Below are 7791 nucleotides of genomic sequence, written 5' to 3'. Positions count from 1 at the left end.
AAGGCTTCATATGGCTCACACACAATCAATATGTCCTTATAAGGCAAAGACCAAACATCCAACTGTTCTATTATGATTTCAGTGGCTCTTTTAAGGAACAAAATGGAAAATGTATTTGACTTTCTTTCACATATTTGCTCCCTCATATGTGGGCTCCTCAGTTCACATGTTCACCAGTAGATGGCAGCACCACTTAAAGGTTATCAGTCTTGGGTTTTGAGCATGCACACACACACACACACACACACACACACACACACACACACACACACACACACACACACACTTTCAAGTGACAACAAAGATGCCTGCAGGTGTTTCCGTGACTCTGAGCTGGATGACACTCCATCTGTTTAGCATTAGAAAGAAGCAGACATTGAAAATGGCAAAGATGATGGGTGTGCCGCTGTGTGTGTGTGTGTGTGTGTGTGTGTGTGCCTGTGTGTGTGTGTATTCCTCTGTTAAGTGTGCGCGTGCAGAGTTCTGTGTGAGTGCCAGGGAGCACATTAGCAGAGAGCGAGTTAGAGAGCCAGCAGCAGCCAGTCAGAGCCTCTTTACACCAGCAGGCAGCCCGTCTGAGATCCTGTGGCCTCTTCTCACGCTTGGACCATCTCCACTCGTGCCGATCCCACTCAGCGGGGGGTGGGGTGGGGGAGGGGGGGAGCTGCCCTCTCATCAGCACCAGCAGTCCCCATCATCAGCCTCCCAATTTGGAGTGGAAGTCATTAATTTCCTAATCGTCACAAAATGGCTTTGTCATTCAGACGGAGCTTGTTGTTGAGAGGTGGAACACGACATGGGTTAATTAAAATGCTCTCAGCTCACTGGCAGCCTTTTACACACTCACTGAGCCGGCTGCCTGTGTTCAAATAAACAAGAGGCAGGGTTTCTCCTACTATCGCCATTTTATGCCACCTCTGTCCTGTCTCTCTCACACACACACACACACACACACACACACAGCTCTGTTTTGACACTGATGTGACCTTGAAGAATGAATGGGCAGCACAGGCAGCAGAGGCACATGGACGGACCTAAACGTGTCGCCCGTTGCAGAGCGTGGGCGTCTCCCGGCTCTGTAGATTCGTATCGCTCCTAACGTTCTGAGGCACAGCAGCACCTCTGGGAGGCGCTGAGGATTTGCATAGGAACCTTTTCACGGCTCTGACTCCATCAGTTTACACACAATTCAGTTCAAGACGTGACTGGAAATCACAAAACAGCGAGGCGACTTCTCGCTCTGTCAACAGAACACACGGCGTTTAGGAGCAGACGCCTGTGATAATGAGGCAAACTGCTGCTAGCATAACAAACCTGAGACAGGAAGTGTTATTGTTTTGGAGGCGTGTTGGCGAATTGAACCTCTTAACCCTATGAATCCATCCATTTTGTGTATTCACAGGTTGTCTTCATTTGCGGGAGGGTTCCGTCTGTCTGTGGTTCCATGCGTATCGGCGACAGACTTCTCGACCGCCCGGCTTCTTGTCGGACCACAGGTGGGAATTAAAATAGCGCTTCCTGCCAAGCGGAACAGGAGAAGCGTGCATGTTGTGCAGGTAGTAACATTAATCCACCAATCTGCTGCGGCTCAAATTTCATCTCGCTTCTCTTCCAATTTCACCAGGATTTGTAGGGACATCTTGGGAATGGATGCAGGGTTAGTGAGCGTGTGTGTGTGTGTGTGTGTGTGTGTATCTGTGTACAGTATGTGTGTAAGAGAGGGAGAGAGAGAGAGAGAGAGAAGTGCTGCATTAGGTATATTCCTATTGGGGAACTTCCAGCACAGTTCCTTCTGATTGATTTGTCGGAGCAACATGGCCGACCCCCCCCTCCACGCCGGTTCCCCATGAGCAGATCCTCACCCTCTCCTCCATCTCATTTCCTCCGCTCGCCCGCCCGCCCCTCTATTAGCGCCCTACCCTTTAACAAAACCCCACCACAGGCGAGCCGGCGTTTCTAAAATGGACCCCCTATTATCATAATAAGTGGCAGGCAGGTTCACCAGGGGACGTCTGCATTCTCCACAGTACGGGCGGGACGCGGCGGGGGCCATTCCACCTTAAATGCTTCCGACAGGTGAAGGAGACATGGAGGTGTGCAGCTGTGCTCCACACGTTCACGGGAGAAGGACACGAGCAGCTGCGACCGCCAGTGTGTGTTGAGTTTGGCTACTTAATGATTTAGGCAGCTTACAAACATAAATAAGTATAAATCTCATTCTTTAGTCTTAACGCGGCTTACAATGATTTATTATTGTGAAAAAGGAAACATTTCTTTATCCGGGGTTGCTGCTGGTTTCCGCAGCCTCCTGTTAAAGGTATTAAATTACAAATGGAGCGAGACCAGAGACGGCACATTGGACTGGGGCGAGGGAGGGGATCGTCATTTGCATCTCAGAGCCAGTCAAGGGTAACCAACCCAAATGGAACTGCCACCGCCGACTCCCCTATGGTTTTATTGGGCTCTGTGAATTAGTATTATATAAAAAGGGAAAGCGTAATATGGATTTGCAAGGCCCGGCCCACGTCAGGAGATAGCTGGAGCGGCGTAGCGCTGGAAGCCGAGGCGCCAGGGAGCACGGGGGGAAGATCACGGAGGGGGGGGGAAAGCAACGTTTCATCACGTTGGGGGAGGGGGGGGGGGTTGGTTGAACTGCAAAGTAGCCGAGCGTGACAGAAAAATACAAAGCATGAAATTAGCTACAGCTCTCCTCCTCCTCCTCCTCCTCCTCCTCTTCCTCCCCCTCCTCTCCCTCCACGTCGTTTCCTCCCCGCTGTATTTCATATTTCTTTCCGTATTTCGAACGAGCCGGCAGCGAAATGCAGATTAGATGTAGCATCAGGGGTCAACACGGGAGAAGGGTGTGTGAAATGGTCCATCCCACGTTCAGTGAAGATAATACTCCTCTTGATGAAGACGGGATGATGTCATTCAGATGAGAGCGTATATCTGATGCCCTGGATGCTGGGAGCTGAGAGGTGCTGGGTTGTGCAGAGACCAGGCGACTGTAAGTGCGACGCTGTGTACGGGAGACGACTGCACCGTGCTGCCATGGAAACGTGTCAGCTGACCTTTAACCCTTGACGGTCTGCCATTGTCACCCTGCTCGTTCTGCCACTCCGCATCAAACCAAAGGTCTAAATGTTTCAGCAGAAAATCCTTAGTTTGTGTTTATATTTCTGCCTATTTGTTTGTGTTCAGACTTGGTAGTGACAGAAAAGAACGATTTAGTTTGGCTCCATTACGTATTGAATTCTGAGACTCTACTCGGTTTTCATGTCAGTTGCGAGATGAAAGAGTGCAAACCTAAAGAGGGAGTATGGATCGTGTTGTGTAAAGGTTCAATTCCCTTTCCATCCTGACACCGTCGCACCTCCTCCCTCCTTCATCTTCCCCGCGTGACAAACCTCCGCTTGTCCTTGTCACGTTCTCACGCCGCCTCCAAAACACGTCAATTTGCCCGGGCGGCCCCGTCGGGAGCGAAGGAGTCGCTCGCTCGGCGTGGACTGGCATGACCCCGGCTCTCTCCCGCCGGATTGAAGTGTTTTTTGGCCGAGTGAACAGCGCTTCAAGGTTACGCTGAGCGATGCAGTCAAAACTACTGGCAGCCTGTAATGAGCGTTTTCCTGCGGGACGGGCGATGACTTTGTGGATGGCAGGTGATTCAAGGCCTCGGGGAGAACGGATTAGAAACTCTGCCGCCAAGTCTGACTTCAGACTAATGCAGACTGATGGAGCACACGCTTCCTCTGCGTTACGTCTATATTTGTCTTCTTCTGTCTGTTTCACTTCTCCATCCAGCTCGACTCTTATCTGCGCCTGCTTCATCCCCTCTGTCTGCCTCCGTCTGATCTCCTCCCGTTTGATTTTTCACCTCTCGCTCTTTCATTCTCTTCGTCTTTATCATCTTCCCACTCTTCACCCTCCCTGCTCTCCCTCCGCAGCTCTCCACAAACTCTCTGCTATATCTTTTTGCTCATTTTACGCTCCCTTATAAAGCGTTTTCACGTGGAGACGTCCTCTCTGATTCCTCAGTCGTATGAGATGTCATGCACAGATGAAGCGTTGAGGGTCTCAGTGGAAATAAGGGTAGAATCAAAGTGAGCTGAGTTTGAGCTGTAATGTATCAAAAAAACACTTTGCTGGCTCTCAGATGAACAAGATTACCCTCAGGAAGAGAGGAGGACTCACACAAAACACAACAAACATAAAGCCACTGTAAATACATTAGCAACAGAGATCTGGGACGCAAAACTTGGATTTATATTAATATTTTAATATTTAACAAAGAGACTCAAATCACACACATTTGAAAGTTTGTGCCCCCCTCCTACACACACACACACACACACACACACACACACACACACACACACACACACACACACACACACACACACACACACACACACACACACAGACATTGGAGGGGGCAACGCAGGCAGCCAGCAGTGAGTGTCTGTGGAGCAGGTTGGGGTTCGGTGGGTTGCTTAAAGGCACCTTGGCAGTGCCCTGAAGGTAAACTGGCAAATTTGTAGCTGCCACAATCCACACTTTTGGTCCACAGGGGACTCAATCCAGCCACCCTCTGGCTCCCAAGCAGAATCCTGTATTGATTGAGCCACGGTCACCCCAAAAGCTACTTGCGTTGGCCGGGAATCGAACCCGGGTCAACTGCTTGGAAGGCAGCTATGCTAACCACTATACCACCAACGCCATGTGAAACTGTACAATATCAAGAGAGTTCACGGTCAAATCTGTATTCTGTACCAATTCTGTTCACATTCAGAAGGATACAAAGTAAAAGTCAGTATCAGGTATACTTTAAGAACAAAAGAAAAATACAATAAGTACAGCTTTTCTCTACATGTACATTCTGTACATACATGTATTTCTGTACATACATGTATTTGTATCTGCATAGAGATTGTAACTAGTGTGTACTTGTGTGTTTGTGCCGTAGACGTGGACATGTTGACACCAAAGATCGAGGAAAACTTGCGTTAACGTTTGTGATGTTGACAATGAATGACGGCTCTGCGTCATAGGTAGGCAGGCGAGGCCCGCACACACACACACACACACACACACACACACACACACACACACACACACACACACACACACACACACACAGAATGTTGTGTACCATTGAAGCCCCAGTGCTGCTCTCTGTTTCACACTCTAGGCTCCTTAGGCCACTCCATGTCACCTCACACACTCTAGCGATGCGGCCTCCTCTCTCTCTCTCTCTCTCTCTCTCTCTCTCTCTCTCACACACACACACACATGCGGCGGCAGTAAATGCTGCACTATGAGGATTGTGGTCCCGAGCAGCGTGGCAGAGATAAGTGATAAATCTTGGAGCGGCGTGATGTGGACACTTCATCAGGCTGTGCGTTTGCTGAATATGCCCTCTGTAATATCCAACTAATGAATGCATCACTTGCCCCTCATTGTAATTAATGTCACCAGAAGAAGAGAAGACTGTGGAGAGATAGGGGAGGAGAGAGAGAGAGAGAGAGAGAGAGAGAGAGAGAGAGAGAGAGAGAGAGAGAGAGAGAGAGAGAGAGAGAGAGGAAAGAGAGGAAAGGGAAGGGGGGGAATGTTAGAAATGAAAATGAGGCGCTAGCAAGCCTGAAAGGAAGATATAATTTAGTATCTCAAATAGTGTTAGATAATGGTATTAATACTAGAGCTGGGGCTGCCTCTTCTGGCAGCATGTCAATGCTTCTAAAGAGAAGATTCCTATAATTTCCGATGGTTTGGGATAGAGCACAAAAAACAAGGATTACACAGCAGACTGGAATATGTGACCTCATGAGCTGAAGCATGCTACAAACAACTGAAGAGCACAAAGACTGCTCAGCTCTATTATCTGTGTTTATTTACAGTATAATAAGAAGAAGAACGTAAACAAGCTCTAGGCAGGCAGGTAAGTATGGGACGAGTGTGTGGATGTGGAGGTTCAAGAGCGACACCTAGTGGGCAGGTGAGGGACTGAATCAACCAATGGCGTGAGCGAAGAGGAGGGAGAGGAGGGAGAATAAGAGGATGACGCACTCAAATGACCTCTTATCTCAATTTCAGGCTTCACATCACAAAAAAGCTTTAATTTCAGCTCCAGCCTGTTTGTTGTTTTCTATCTATCCACTCTAAATTCTTATAAAGCGGCTCATATCCCCGGCGCCTCCCTTGTGTGGCACTCTGGTGTAATATTCAAGGTCAAACTCTGCTTGAATAATTATGTTTCCCTCCCATGTTTTGAAAAGAAGCATTGGTTGATGTCAGGATATTGTGTGTCCATACACAGTGTAACGTTCTGCGGTGTTGTCAGATGATACAGGGGTCTAATCTGGTTTACTCCATCTGGCTGAATATCAGGTAGCATCTTAGTGTTTTCAGCTGACAGGCAGGGCGACGGTCTTACGTGACGTTATCAGATACGGGAACTTTTGCTTTGTGTGCAAGTCTGTTCTGGAAATGTTCTCAGTCTGGCATTCCAACGTCGCACGTCTCTGTCTGCTTAAGCTTTACTTTCCCAGAAGGTTTGTCGCGGTCGGCCTTGGAGAGAGAGAGAGAGAGAGAGAGGTAAAATATGGTAATGGATGAGTAAGCGGTGCGTTTTGGAGGCTGTACTGGAGAGCAAGAGCAGCACAGGTGTAACAAATAACATTAACGGCAGCTCTGTTCTGTTCCTTAATGAGTCGCCGCTGTAATTACTGTCATCTGTTCCACCTGTGTGACGAGTCTGAGCGTCCCACATCAGAGGGCTGTCAGCGATCACATCAACCTGGTGGACATCTTGATTGATCAGCGTCGTCACTCGTCTCTCCTGCAGAAGTTCACTTTGACACCCTTTGTTATGATCGTGGCAGAAACAGCTGCATTGTTTAACGCGGTGCAGTTTTCACGCTACAGCACATGCACGCACGCACGCACGCACACACACACACACACACACACACATACACACACACACACACACACACACACAGGGAAACATCAATGTACGGTTGCACCTCAGCCCAGTTAACTGATGCAAGCGGAGCAATTTCCCCCGCCAGCACCCCCAGGGCTCAGCTGTATCTAAACCCCAGCGCACCTCTGATGGACATGCGTGATGCATTTCCTCGCCTCTTAAACGGGTTGCAACAATGCATGCTTCAAAAAAAAAAGAACCCTCTGGGAAAATGCTACAAATTAGAGGCGGAGGGCCGGAGGAGAAACACCAGCGGCTCTGGGGAACGAGCGCTCTCACCCCCGCCCCACGCTCTGCTCTGTTTGCATTAAAAACAAATTTCTCCGCCGCTGAAACCCGAAGCCCCCGCTGATCAATGCCGCCTTAATTTGAGAGCATGGATTATAATAGAGGCATTAGCTTCCATTGATTAGAGCTCAGAGGGGCCGGTTCCAGTATGAATGGAGAGTCGATAGAAACATCGCTCGAGACCGGAGGCCTCCACAAAGACCTGCGGACCCCCTCCAGGCCCCCCCGCCCCGCCCCGCCCCCCCAGCCCCACCTGCAGGGATGTGAAATGTCAAGAACAGGCCCGATTCATGAGGCGACTTGACATTAGTTTGTTGTGGCGCCTTAAGTTCATGCATCTGTAAACAGAAAGGACAAAGACATTATGGATGTGAGTTTGTGTTGAATCAAACTGGGATGAGACGAGGAGAACATCCACCCTCCCCCAGGTTTCCAACGGGGCCAATCAGAGCAGCTGATCAGGGGTTCAAACAGCCAATCGGATCTGTCATCACATTCCGATCCTGCCTATGGGAACACGT

At 49.2% G+C, this 7791-nt stretch overlaps 1 non-coding gene across 1 annotated transcript; it reads right to left on the bottom strand.

Moving 5' to 3' along the window:
* Positions 1-4644: 4644 nt before the first annotated feature.
* Positions 4645-4716, bottom strand: trnag-ucc (transfer RNA glycine (anticodon UCC)). Its single transcript has one exon. It is a non-coding gene; the product is annotated as a tRNA-Gly (tRNA).
* Positions 4717-7791: the final 3075 nt, after the last annotated feature.

Source organism: Genypterus blacodes, unplaced genomic scaffold (assembly GCF_046128005.1).
Source record: "Genypterus blacodes isolate CSIRO-AG114 ecotype Tasmania unplaced genomic scaffold, CSIRO-AGI_Gbla_v1 ptg000222l_1, whole genome shotgun sequence".
Classification (NCBI taxonomy): Eukaryota; Metazoa; Chordata; class Actinopteri; order Ophidiiformes; family Ophidiidae; genus Genypterus; species Genypterus blacodes.
This window is presented reverse-complemented; position numbering and strand designations above follow the sequence as displayed.